General features: G+C 35.8%; 1 protein-coding gene and 1 pseudogene across 1 annotated transcript in view; one reads left to right on the top strand and one right to left on the bottom strand.

Moving 5' to 3' along the window:
• Positions 1 to 12,744, top strand: part of LOC138322348 (uncharacterized) — a 107,971-nt gene that overhangs the window by 58,736 nt on the left and 36,491 nt on the right. The gene's annotated exons all lie outside the window — the stretch shown is intronic.
• Positions 8,768 to 12,577, bottom strand: LOC138321973 (uncharacterized; annotated as a pseudogene).

Below are 12,744 nucleotides of genomic sequence, written 5' to 3'. Positions count from 1 at the left end.
CGGAACTCCATAGGCACATTTGTCTTATGGTCTAGTAGCGCCTTTTGCTATTTTAAGGTTTTCACTTTTTATACTTTTTTCTGTTACCATGGAAACATTGCTGAAAATGGCAGATTTTTGTGTAAGAATCGTTTCCGGAGCACAACTCTAAAACCAGCACAGATATTTCCATGAAACTTCATAGACGCATTTTATGTAGGACTTCTAATTTTGTATTATGCTTTACTTAACTTATTTAATATGCATGCAGTAAAACTCAGATATATCAAACTCAATTACTAAGTGAACATTCACTTAATTCCTATGTAACTCGTCGCTGTTTAAAACAAATAAAAAATCGCACTGTTAGCTGCTGAACTTTGTTAAAGCTTAGATCAATTCTGGTATTTTTCAAAGAAGCAAATGTTTTCAAAGTTGGTTTCACTTTGTTAAAAAAAACATAAATATGTTTTGTATATATTCTTCAATTGCAGTTGAGTTTTAAAATACTTTCCCTATACTCGTACTAGCATATAAAATTAATGCATTAATTGATTTAGCTCTCCATTGGCGGGGGATCTGAATGTCCTTGTTATTTTTGAATTTTATTTTTGATTTAGAAAAATTTGGAAAACATTTCTGAAATTCAAAATTTATATGGTTTCTAAAATGCTTAAAACTGATCTCAGGCTGTTACAAGTTTGACATTCACTACTGTATAGTTAGTGTTATAACTCTAAGGTCTCCTAGTTTTTACCTAGATGCTGTATGATATTAAAAAAGAAGCAGAAAAACTTGTTATTTTGGAAATAAAATGTCAAAATATCCTTAAAGGCTCGTGGTAAATCAAATTTTATAAATTTAAGTTTAAGAAATTTCAAATGATGTAGCCATGAATGTAAGATTCTATTCATCACATAACTAGTATAAATCAAAAGATAGTCAGAACTTCAGCGATTCTGACAGGAAAAATGGGCATCCATGATATGGTGCTTATAGTTTAAAGCGCACCTTGACCTCAATAAATGACCACCAGATCAGAGTCCAGGGGCACCAAGAAGATATCAACAACTTCCTTTACAAGGAAAAATCTTACAAATTTCTTGAACATTGTTTATTTAATTCTGGATCTATTGAATCCTTGAGAGAATAGCCAGGGCCTATAAGCTCTGGGTCAAAATTTGGATTACTTACAATTTTGTTTTATGTAAGAGTGGCGAAATACGGCCTGGATTCGACGTGTGAACCGAGATAATCATACATCATCACAGACGTCATTAATATCTACGACGCCACAATAGTGTTCGTCTTACAAAATTTATGACATGACCGTAGATGACATTGCTAAACGGGTCAGTGTGATATTATACATGTATCATAAATGCTAATTTTCACAACGGGAATCAATCTGATGGTTCCTGTCGTTATCCTTATTATTGCGCAGTAGTTGACAATCACTATACACAAAACAGCAAAATTGTGAAATGAATTTTCATTGTTAACATTATTGACCTCACCCACCCAGTCTGTAAAGTAATTATTTCCACATAAACAAAACAACACCTTGATGAAGTACATACATGAATTCGTCAGCAGCTCCAGACATTTGTAAATCTGGACAGTGGACACAAAGTAGAATATGCTCATAATCACGACTACTGTTCCGTCACGACTACTGGTTGAGTCCCAGTAGAGAACATTTTTTAGTTATGAATATCAAAAAAATGTAAAAAAAAAAAAAAAAAAAAAAAATCAATTAAAAAGTCTCAGAAATGTTCAAAACCGAAACTGAAGAGACTGTTGAGTGTTTAGAGCATTTAATTTATACAAACCTATTTTTACTATGCCCCTCTCCCCCTAAGTGTACAGTAACTTTAAGATAATGTAAAAATTGCGTATGTTAAGCTTATGTGTCATGTAAAACTGCAGTGCATATATCTAAATGTAATAATGTTGATCATATCCATTGTCAAACTACCATTTTTCAGGTTTGTATTCTTTAGGCCTAGTTGTCACTATATATATATATATTTATGATGTGTGATTCTCCTAACATCACTCAACTAAAATCAAAACAAGAAATCCAATGTGAATTGAAAATTGGCCGTTTTATTATCACAAAACGACTTATATAAAATATATAAAACATATATTACATAACAATGACCAATAACAACAAAAGGTCATTAAACAAAGAAAACCATTCACAAAATGTGCAAACTTTACGCCACTTGGCGGAGGAAGTTTGCATGGACACTTTAGAAACATTACTGTGTCCAAGCCACAAACTCCGCCAAACCCCACCAAAGAGTGATGTAAGCATAAAAACAAAAAGAGTAAAAATTGTAGCTTTTAACCAAGCTAAAATATATAAGATACAGTAAATGAGTGAATCAAAGTTATATGGAGTGTTCCTTTATATGCTTATAAAGACTAGGTAACACTGAGCAATGATGCTTGGTCCCTATAAGTTCGAACAAAACACAGATTTTGCACTCCGCTTGTCCCATGGTTTGAAAGTTCCCTGGACTGAAGACGATGCAAACTTTAAGGTGATGTGTAATGTTCATGAGATATTGCCATAGAATGGCACACAATTCCGGCCAGTACACATCGACCAACGGCTAGTGCAGAGTTCTTGATACAGCCGTGTTAAACTTATCGTTGCGCGATCCGATTTATCTGCAGGTTATCTTTGATTCAGATACAGGAACACCAGCTCATATTCATATAACATAATACAAAACAAACTTAAAAATGGACATTAAAAAACAACTCAATCTGACTGCAGGGATGCCATGCATCAAACGCAGCAGAAGCTGTACACCAGCTCATATTTATGAAACATAATTACGAAAACAAACTTAAAATTGATAGTAAAAAACAACTCAATCTGTCTGCAGGGATGCCATGCATCCAATGCAGCAGAAACAGAAGTATGAAAATGAAGGTAACAAAATTAAGGTAATACAAATAAAATTGGTAGTAGGAGCAATGGAGCCATGCACCCAAAGCTTAATGATCACTAATACTAAATCACATTTTAACCACCCACAGGGATGCCATGCATCCAAAGTGGGAGTAACAAGTGAAAAGTAAATTGCGAGAAAATAAGAAACGCTATTATGTACAGAAACGAACAAAGTAGCCTACTGCCCACAGGGATGCCATGCATCCAAAGTGGGAGTATGGAAAGACATAGGCAATAGGGTAATCTGTAAAATGACCTCACTCCGTAATGTTCAAAGCAACCAAAATGGTATAGCTATATTAACAGTATAAGCCTCTGTACTGAACCTGTTGAGAGTCTGCAGGAATGCCATGCATTCAAAGCAGCTCAACTAACAAAAACGTCTGAGCCTATCGTAACTGCTGATCTAATTAAACTGCCAGTGATGGAATACGAATGTAACGTTTGAAAGCATTGGAATGCTACCTGCCCATTGCTTGAATATCAGCCTCGGGAATGCCAAGGCTGGCAGCCAAGCTAGCTGCTCCTATACAGAAACTATGGCTTTTATATGAATCTGACTTGTAACCAGCTACGACTAAAGTTTGCTTTAAAATGTTGCAAAAATAGTGATAAGAGATAGCTTTTCCTCCTGGAAAAAGAGAGAGAGGACCTGCATTATCTCCCCTTAGCTTAAGAAAGCGAAACAGTGCCAAAACCGGACACATTGAGTCGTCCGACTGAGTGATTAAAGACAGTGTTACGGGCGATTGATTGTAATGACAAACCTTATCTCCAACCGTGAGGGGTTCTGGTTGTTTGTTCTAAAAAATGTTATATTAGACAGCTGAAGGATGTTTTGCGGACGGCCATTGTTTGTTATTTCCCCTATACGCAAAAATGTGTGGAAAGCTAGTAAAAACATGGCTTGAAATAGAGATCGATCATACTGTGATCCACATATTTTACCCGAAGATTGTACCAATTGATGAAGAATGTGCTTTGTAATGGGTTGTCTGAAATCGGGTTTCCCCCTGTTTTCTGTAACCCTGTCAGCATTTTGCGAACGATAAAGAATTGAGTAGGATCCTGAAAGTCTCCTAACTTATGTACATATGCTATAGCTAACATATAACTCGTTATCGTAGCCAGTGCCAAGTTTTGCTCTGCTAGGTAAGCTATGAATGACAATATGATATTCACAGGTATGGGCAAGTGACATTTCCTGTCAAAGACCGAGCGTACAAAATTACTTAATGTCTGAAACACTCTTTGATACATTTTTCTGGAATTATCAATCAATGCAGCACTAATGAGCTGTAGAGCTTTCTTGTCTAAAGCCGAAGCAGCACCTCTGAGACCGTGGTGGGAATCCTGTCCATGCGAGGAGCCGCAGCAAGAAACTGTGTTACCTGTAACCGAGACAGGTAGTCAGCCAACACATTTTGTTTTCCTGGAATATGTTTAGCCCGAAAATGAATATTATAACGTAGTGCTACCCCCACTAATCTACGCAACAGCACCATCATATCAAGGTTGGAGGAAGTTTGTTTATTGATTATAGATACCACAGTTACATTATCGGAGAAAAAGAGAATACTCTTGTTTTTTAGCCTAGGTCCCCACGTTTCTAGAGCCACTGTGATTGGAAATAATTCCTTTATGTTAATATGATATGGCCTCATGTCTAAGTCCCATTCCCCATAAAACCAGTGGCTTCCCAGGATGGCTCCAAACCCGAGATTACTAGCATCTGTAAACATATTGAGCCCATCGGACGTTTCCCAAAGATTGGGGAGAAACATAGTTTTATTGTTGAAATGTTCAATGAAAATGAGCCATACATGTAAATCTGCCTTTGCCCCAGCACTTAGCCTAACATGATGATAAGGTTTTGTCAAGCCTCTAGTAGTGATGAACCGATTGTCGTGTTAAATCGGTTGTCGGTCGATTGAGGCATGCCGATTGCGACAATCGATTGAACTTCATCATAATCGATAGTCGATAGATATAATAATTTCTAAATATGACCTACAAGTAATAAATGACTTACTTGAGGATTTGTGACAATTCTCTACACTAGTTGTAACCCCAATGTTATTTAATGCTAAAAGTACCTGGTAAATGAACATGCATCACAACACTCACCATACTTTCATGTTATGTTACAAAAGCCAAAGGGCGATTATATATAATTCAGAACCAATGGGTACATGTAGAAAGCAGTAAACAATTATATGTGCAATATTGATATATCAATTTGTTAGACATCTATGTATATATACATGTCCAACACCAAGTTCACCAGCATAATTAGCCTCTAGTTAAGTCAATAAGTCGTCTTAGCCAAGTTCGACCTGGTACTATATCCCTACAAGCAAAATTGGGTAACCCTATCAGTGGTCGAAGCTCCTTTAGAGAAATTTTTGACTTTTGTAAAAAATCTGTTAATAAAACCCTGATCTTGTCTACTTTTCCCACTGGAAGTCTAGCTACCATAGCTGAGGTGTCCAATTCGATACCTAAGAAGGTAAGACATGTTGTCGGTTGAACCGTTTTTTCCTTCTTGATGGGTACCCCTACCTGTTCACACATGTACTGAAAATTATCAAGCGCTTTTTGACATTGATCTGTTCCTGTTGGACCAATAAATAGAAAATCATCTAAAACATGCACTAACGCTGGAGTCTTGAAATAATTGATCATTACCCAGTGTTATGCTGAACTCAACTTCTCAAATACCTGACAAGAAATAGCGCAACCCATTGGTAGACCCTGTACGAAATAATCTGGTCGGACTGGAATCGGAATCTGATCGGATTTCAATGTTCAAAAATCTGCACGGATTAATATCTTCTCTTTACAGTATATCAAAATCTGATCATAATTTCCTGAATCCGATCGGGAAAACTTTTTTCTGATCGGAAAACAGGGGCGTAATATTTAAATGAATAGAGTAAGATTTTCCATATATGGAAAATCCGTGCAGAAAAAAATCCAGTTGTATTAAAATCTCAGCAGATAAAATCCGACTCAAAATTCCGACCAGAATTCAGAAAAAAAATCTGATCAGATTTTTCTAAAAACCCAATCGTATTTTGAATTTTATTCCGATTGGATTTTGGAAAAAAAATCTGATCAGATTTTCTGCAAACCAGATGATAGTTTACTGTAGCCACATATCTGATCGGATTTATTAGTACACCATGGAAGTCAACAAAATAAACAAAAAACTAACTAGAAAGTTTGTAAGCAGGATTTTTTATTCAATAATTATCTAATATAGAAGTTAAAAAAGTCAATTTAGTCCTTTAACCATATTATGGCTTTTAGCTCATATATCTATAATATTTCTATGCCTCTTTATATATATATACACATATATATATAATTAAGTCCTTTAGATAATAAGACAATGTTTTATTTGTCCATGATATTCTTGCTCCTATTCGCATTGAAGATTTTTTCCTGGTACAACTGATCCTTCCTTTCATTGATAGTTTAATTTGTTGAAGTAACAAGGTGTAACTGTTCACTTTACATTATCTGAAATACAGAAAAAAAAACCCATTCAATTTAGTTTAAAAAAAATAGTTGATCTTCTCTTATCAACATCCTAATCCTAATTTTACTTTTATATTAACATTATAGTTATAATTATAAAGCTGCATCAGTATTATAAATTCACTGAAATCCAATAAAATCACAGCTAGGTTTTAGGAAAACAAGCTGGACAAAAAGCATGCATTATTGTATATATGTATTGATTGACCTCTCTGACTGAGGTTTCAAACTATTTCTGCTCTGTACATGTACTTGACATATTTTAATAGTTCAAGTGGATGCAAGCTGTAAATTATAGCATAGTGATTCAATTTATGTTACAAACAATATACTGATGCTTCATAAATTCTAATTTTTGTGCTTTGTACTGATATGATCCAACAATATTGATCTCAAGAAGGATTTTACTGGCAATTATATTTAATATGACAATAGCATTCTCATCATTTAACTAAATATGTGTCCCACAAGTATCACAATAATTACATAGTATATATACTCTCCAAATATTTCTATGAATTTAGAACTCACCAGTATGAATATTGCTCTCATGGCTGAAATCTTCATCTCCTTCTCCTCCATGAATGCTCTTCTGTTAATGTAGTTGCATATTACCTTTTACTGAACCATAGAATCCAAAATAGCACAAGATAGTTCCATTCCTAGAACACTTTTATAGTGATATATTCACACAAAATCACAGAGAAGAAAATAGTCTCCCTCCATCAACAGCATTCACTTTCAAAAGTGCTAGAATGTAGATTCCGGTTAGAAAAATTGGGGCACAAGAAAGGATTTTCATTCTAAGTGCCAATGTATTAAAAGTGATTTTGTTTTTCATTTGACATATTTGATTGAAAACAACTACATTACAGACATGTTTATATAATTCTGTAAACATAATTATCATATATTCCAGTAAATAGATTTAATAGATAAATCATACTTGTTTAGATATAAACCTATGCCCTTTGGTTAATTGGCCCCATGAATTTTTATGACTCAGAATCATATCCCTTGACCTCCCTAGTCCAGTGCCCAGCTGGGCCCATCTACATGATAAGAGATGTAGATCTCAGCAACATATTGGTTATACACACTGGCCTGGGATCTGGACTTAATTAGTATACATATATAATATCAAGACAAAAAAAAATAAAATTACCTAATTTACCTACCTGTTATGATAGCTATTAAATAATTAAATAAGAAGAACTTAAAAAATGAATGCTTTAATCGGAATATATATTTATTATAATACCCGTTACATGTATTATGAAAATTGCCAGAGACTGATGGTACTGATGATCATAAAAAATAAACAATAGAAAAAATTATATTGTGTAGAATTATTAATTTCAAAGTTAATTTATATGACATAAAAATTAATGTTTGCTGGCCTCTTTGCTCATATTAGTATGATGATATTACATGTGTTTTATTTCAATATTTGCTGATAAAAAAATCTTAAATGAAACTAAAATTAAAAGAAGATAATTAATTGTTTTTTATGAATATGTTCAAGTGTTAAGTGAATTTGTGGGATTATATATACTCAAAGCTTGAAAATCTTTGTCTGTTTAAAGTTAAAGTTTGGAATCTGTATGTCAGTGAAAACTCTAAGTCAGAAAATCTGTGTCAGTGAAAACTCTAAGTCAGAAAATCTGTGTCAGTGAAAACTCTAAGTCAGAAAATCTGACTCTGTCAATATTACAAAGTTCAGAAATCTATGTCACAGTCGGAATATTTTTCCAATTCTCTAAAATCCAACTGGATATAGAATAGGATTTTACAGGCTGGGATTTTTGCTTCTTAGAATCCGATCAGATATTGCACACAGAATCCGTGTCCGATCGGATTTTTGGTAAATTTTTAAGAATCCGATTGGATTCCAATCGGAATTTCTGTTTTTCCGATCAGAATCCGATTTTGAATTTCGTAGCAGTTCATAATCAGCAGGACGTATTGGAACTATCCTAAATGCGGATTCTAAGTCAGTTTTCGAAAGTAGTGTTCCCTTCCCAAACTTATTTATTTGAAATATGGCATCATCTAGTGTTTCATACTGGACTGTTTTATCTTCATCCCTAATGCCATCGTTAATTGACTCGCCCTAAGGAAATTAAGACTAACGGGGAAATTTGTAGATGCTCGTATGGTGAGGAAAGAAAAGGGCCTGCTATACGATTCAAGTTGATTTCTGTTTGAATTTTTTGCAACAAACATGCTAGATTTTGTTCTGCCGAAATGAGATTTTTACTAAATCTAAATGTGCGAGGGCCATTATACTGTAATGAGAACCCATTGTTAAACCCATCTTCTAAAACTTGAAATCATTATGTGCAAAACCTTCCAGAAAGAGTGCTAGCCTGTCGAAACGCACTGGGGTAATAGCTAATATTGGCTCTTTAGTTTTGTTTGTTATTCTTATTGCTGTTGACATTTGAGGGCTGTGCTGGTTTGTTGTTGGTGGGGGGCTAGGTGTGGACGCTGTTTTTGTTACATTTGCGAAAATAATGTGGCCCCCCGCATGTTTTACAGGTATGTTTAAAACTACACTGTGATCTGTTACAAAACCCTTTTTTTGAAAGGCAAAGTAAACCCTGTCCTGTGACTGACTTTGCTGGTTATTGTGGTTCTGAGAACCTTGACCCTTACGATTTACATGGTAGGTCATTGCCTCCAAAAACAACTCCTGGTTGACCACCTCAAAAGGTAGTTGTTGTGGAGCTGCTTCTCTCCACTTTCTAAAATTAATATCATAGGCGATAGCCGCCTGATCTCCCGCCTTCCTGGATATCTGCTGAATAGTACTGGCGTACTTCATTAGAGGGCCAGCCAATTCCGGCTTAGCTTGTGTTAAAATTGTAACTAAAATTTGGAATGCCGATGTCCAATGATCCAAATTTTTTATGGTCAATGGTTTGGTTTTAGGAACCAAAGCTAGGGAATTGGTCTGAATTGTGATATCAAATTGTTCATGACCTTTGTTGTGCAATAATGCACCGAACTCTACAAATTGATCTGCCCAGATTTTTTGTTTCACCCTAAGATCAACATGAACATCCAGGGGGCGGGAGATAGAAGATACATTGGTTGAAGTACCTAAACCTAGAGCTGGTGTACCTGTGATGTCTATAATTGCCTGCTCCACCATTGGATGATGCTCCTGTTGAGTGTTGTTGTGGTCTGATGCTATCAGTTGTCCTGCCTGCATGACCAACCCCTCGGCCTTCATCCGATCTAGCAGTTCTGCCACTATGGCCGAAATTGATGGTACATGACATTTGTCGTGGCCACGTTCTGAGATTCTGTGCCCGGGGTTGTCTGCTCTGTTGGAGTTGAAGCCTCCTGTGATGTATGTTGACTCTCTGTTCTAGTGGTTGCTATCAGCGAATGTCGCAGCGCCGCTGCTCGTTTACGCCTTGTAGGTGGCATGATTCCAGTTTTACCTCGTTGGAATAAATAAAAGAAAGAAAAGAAAATCCAAAATTCATGAATGATAATAATTACCTAAACTCATAGTAATCTTCAGGCTAGACAAGTATTACGTACTAATCCTACATAACTGATTAAGTACAGTTGTGCTAGCTTTCAAAAACTAGTATCTTGATTAAAATGGTTTTATAACACAAAAACCTGCAATAATATCAAACTAAACAAACGAAATAGTACTGAAAAACACTTAAAATACTGCCAAAATTGTACTTGTCAACCGAAGCTCGCATACTTAGCGTGATAATGTGAAAACCAACCGGAAACATGCCAAAACAATGATGTTTAGCTTAGACTAAACCCACCTATGGCAATAAGGCATACCTAGTGAGAAAATGTTCAATCAGCCAAAACAATGGTGTCTAAATTAGACCCACCTATGGCAAACTGGTAACATACACCAGAACTGTGTTCTGACACTACCGAGCAACTATCTCACTTCGCCACCAACCCGTTTTTCACGGCCACACACGTGTACATAGGCAAACTACTACAGCGCTACCACACATGTGAACTTTACAGCGAGCGTCTAAAAATAGCCTCACTAAGTCACTGTAAACAAAGGAAGTGCGCTCTATAATATGTGCACTGACCATACTCAACAGACAACGTGTTGACAAAACAAAGTGTAAAATTCGGTACCTTCAAACCGACATAGGCTTAAGATAACTAGTATGTACTCACTTCTTAACATTGACGATGCATAGCAATAATTGCCCCTCTAACACTTCGCACATATTTGGTGACGCCATGTTGCCGATTCAAATGAACCCCATCTGGATGAAAAATGTCCGCCATACACTGTTTTAAACCCTGATGTTTATGGTAATGAATATGTCGTATACCAGTCACCGCAGCCTTTATCTCTCTATTCACAACACAAACTCGTTCATTGTAATCATCCAACGGAATGTTCCGAGTACATTTACGAAACAGTAGTTGCATAACGCATACATGTCTGACCCCAAAACCAGCTACTATCCACTCTGCTACAGAAACAATGTCCTTTGCAATTCGAATAGGGTCTAAACCCACACAGTCCACATCGTTGCCGCCTATCTGCAAAACAACTGCATCTGGACGTGCCTCTGACAAATGATCCACAAACAATCTAGATGTAATGTCACGTACTTTGCCGCCCCCTTTTCCCAGCATTCTAACTGAAATCTCAGTAGCTCTCAAGTTCAAATTATTCCAGCGATTACCTGGCCTCGAAACCTTGTCGTTGAGCCTCCGGACAAAGCTATGTCCCAACACTGACACCTGAACTACCATACTGTAACCCCACAGGTAAACACAATCGCTGAACTATGAACTCTGTTGAACTTTTAAAACATGAAAAGGGGATTCTTACTTATGGCCTCTGCGCTGATATCTGAAGTGACGCTAACCGCAGTCACGTGATCAGAATTCATGCGCTCAAACGGTAAAGAGGCTAGATCCTATACAGAGTACCAACGGAAAGAAATCCCTCCGCGAAGAACATAGTGCAATATAAACATGTAAAAATACAACATTACATATGTAATACACATCATAAATGTAATTAAATTGACTTCGTATTTAATTATGATTTTTTGGGCGAGCTGCCATCACATCTTGCACTTCTGTTATCTGGTTGAAGGTCCCATACATTCTATAAAAGCCTACATGTAAAACAAACTAGTTCCAATTGTTTTCTGTCAAACACAAATTTGTAACAATTACACATCTTTTGAACACAAGTTTATCAAAATCAAACCTCACTAGATACTAAGTTAGTCATTTCTTGAATTACAGGGGTCTAGGCATTTTCATGTGAAGAATAATGGTACTAATTAGTGCCAGAATTTATGTAGCCTAAATGTATTGGACATAATATATAATACATATTGTAAAAAGTCAATTACTATTCTTTACTTACACCACTTATGATGTATTGGTGTGAATTTTATATAATTAAGACCAGCAGATAGGATAACGAGTACGTGACTAAGTGACTGTAAGTCTAAAAAAATACAATCTTACACACACGAGCACTGATGAAGTAAGTTTGAAAGTGGCTTCTTTAATACAGTAATATCCATAGCATACAGTAAAAGGATATATATCACTGATATACATAAATACACAAATATATATCGGAAAAGATATCACACTCCTGACGCTGTAAGCCTGTAACAGTAGCTACATGTATATCGTACATGTATAACACTGAAGAATGCGATCATCTTTTAAGGAAACGCGTATAATATGACTCTATTAATGCTTCTGTTGTAATCCAAGATTAAATCTGTTATATGTTCCCCAATTTATCAACACTTTTCCTGATTTCTAATCTCTATTTTACTATGGTACCAATTCCAAAAAGCGACCAAACACTTATAGAATATAACTGTTACCCCTTCGGGGCCCCACTCACCTTATAGAGACGAAGAGAAGTCAGTTTATGTGGTTTTGGTAGATCATTCACAAATCATAGTTGTTGTCATAGCTCAAATTCGTTTCCATATGTATATATTCTCAGCAATTCACAACATTTCTTAGTTTAGATAATCCCCTTATTCACTTCGAATCAGCAGTTGATTCTAAGCCGGTGAGATTTCACTGCAAAGCTAGCTCCATTGCGGTAAACAACTTTTATTTCCGGACATGCGCAAAGTAGCATTTCTAAGCTTTGGAGGCGTTAACTTTTGACTTTTTGTCGGACCGCGCATAAGTCTAAAATAAAATTTTGTATATTTATATCTTTGGACCTCTTAACTTTCTAGACTTGT

This window comes from Argopecten irradians, chromosome 4 (genome assembly GCF_041381155.1).
Source record: "Argopecten irradians isolate NY chromosome 4, Ai_NY, whole genome shotgun sequence".
Classification (NCBI taxonomy): Eukaryota; Metazoa; Mollusca; class Bivalvia; order Pectinida; family Pectinidae; genus Argopecten; species Argopecten irradians.
Note: the sequence above shows the minus strand (reverse complement) of the source record. Positions and strands in the feature narration are given on the sequence as shown.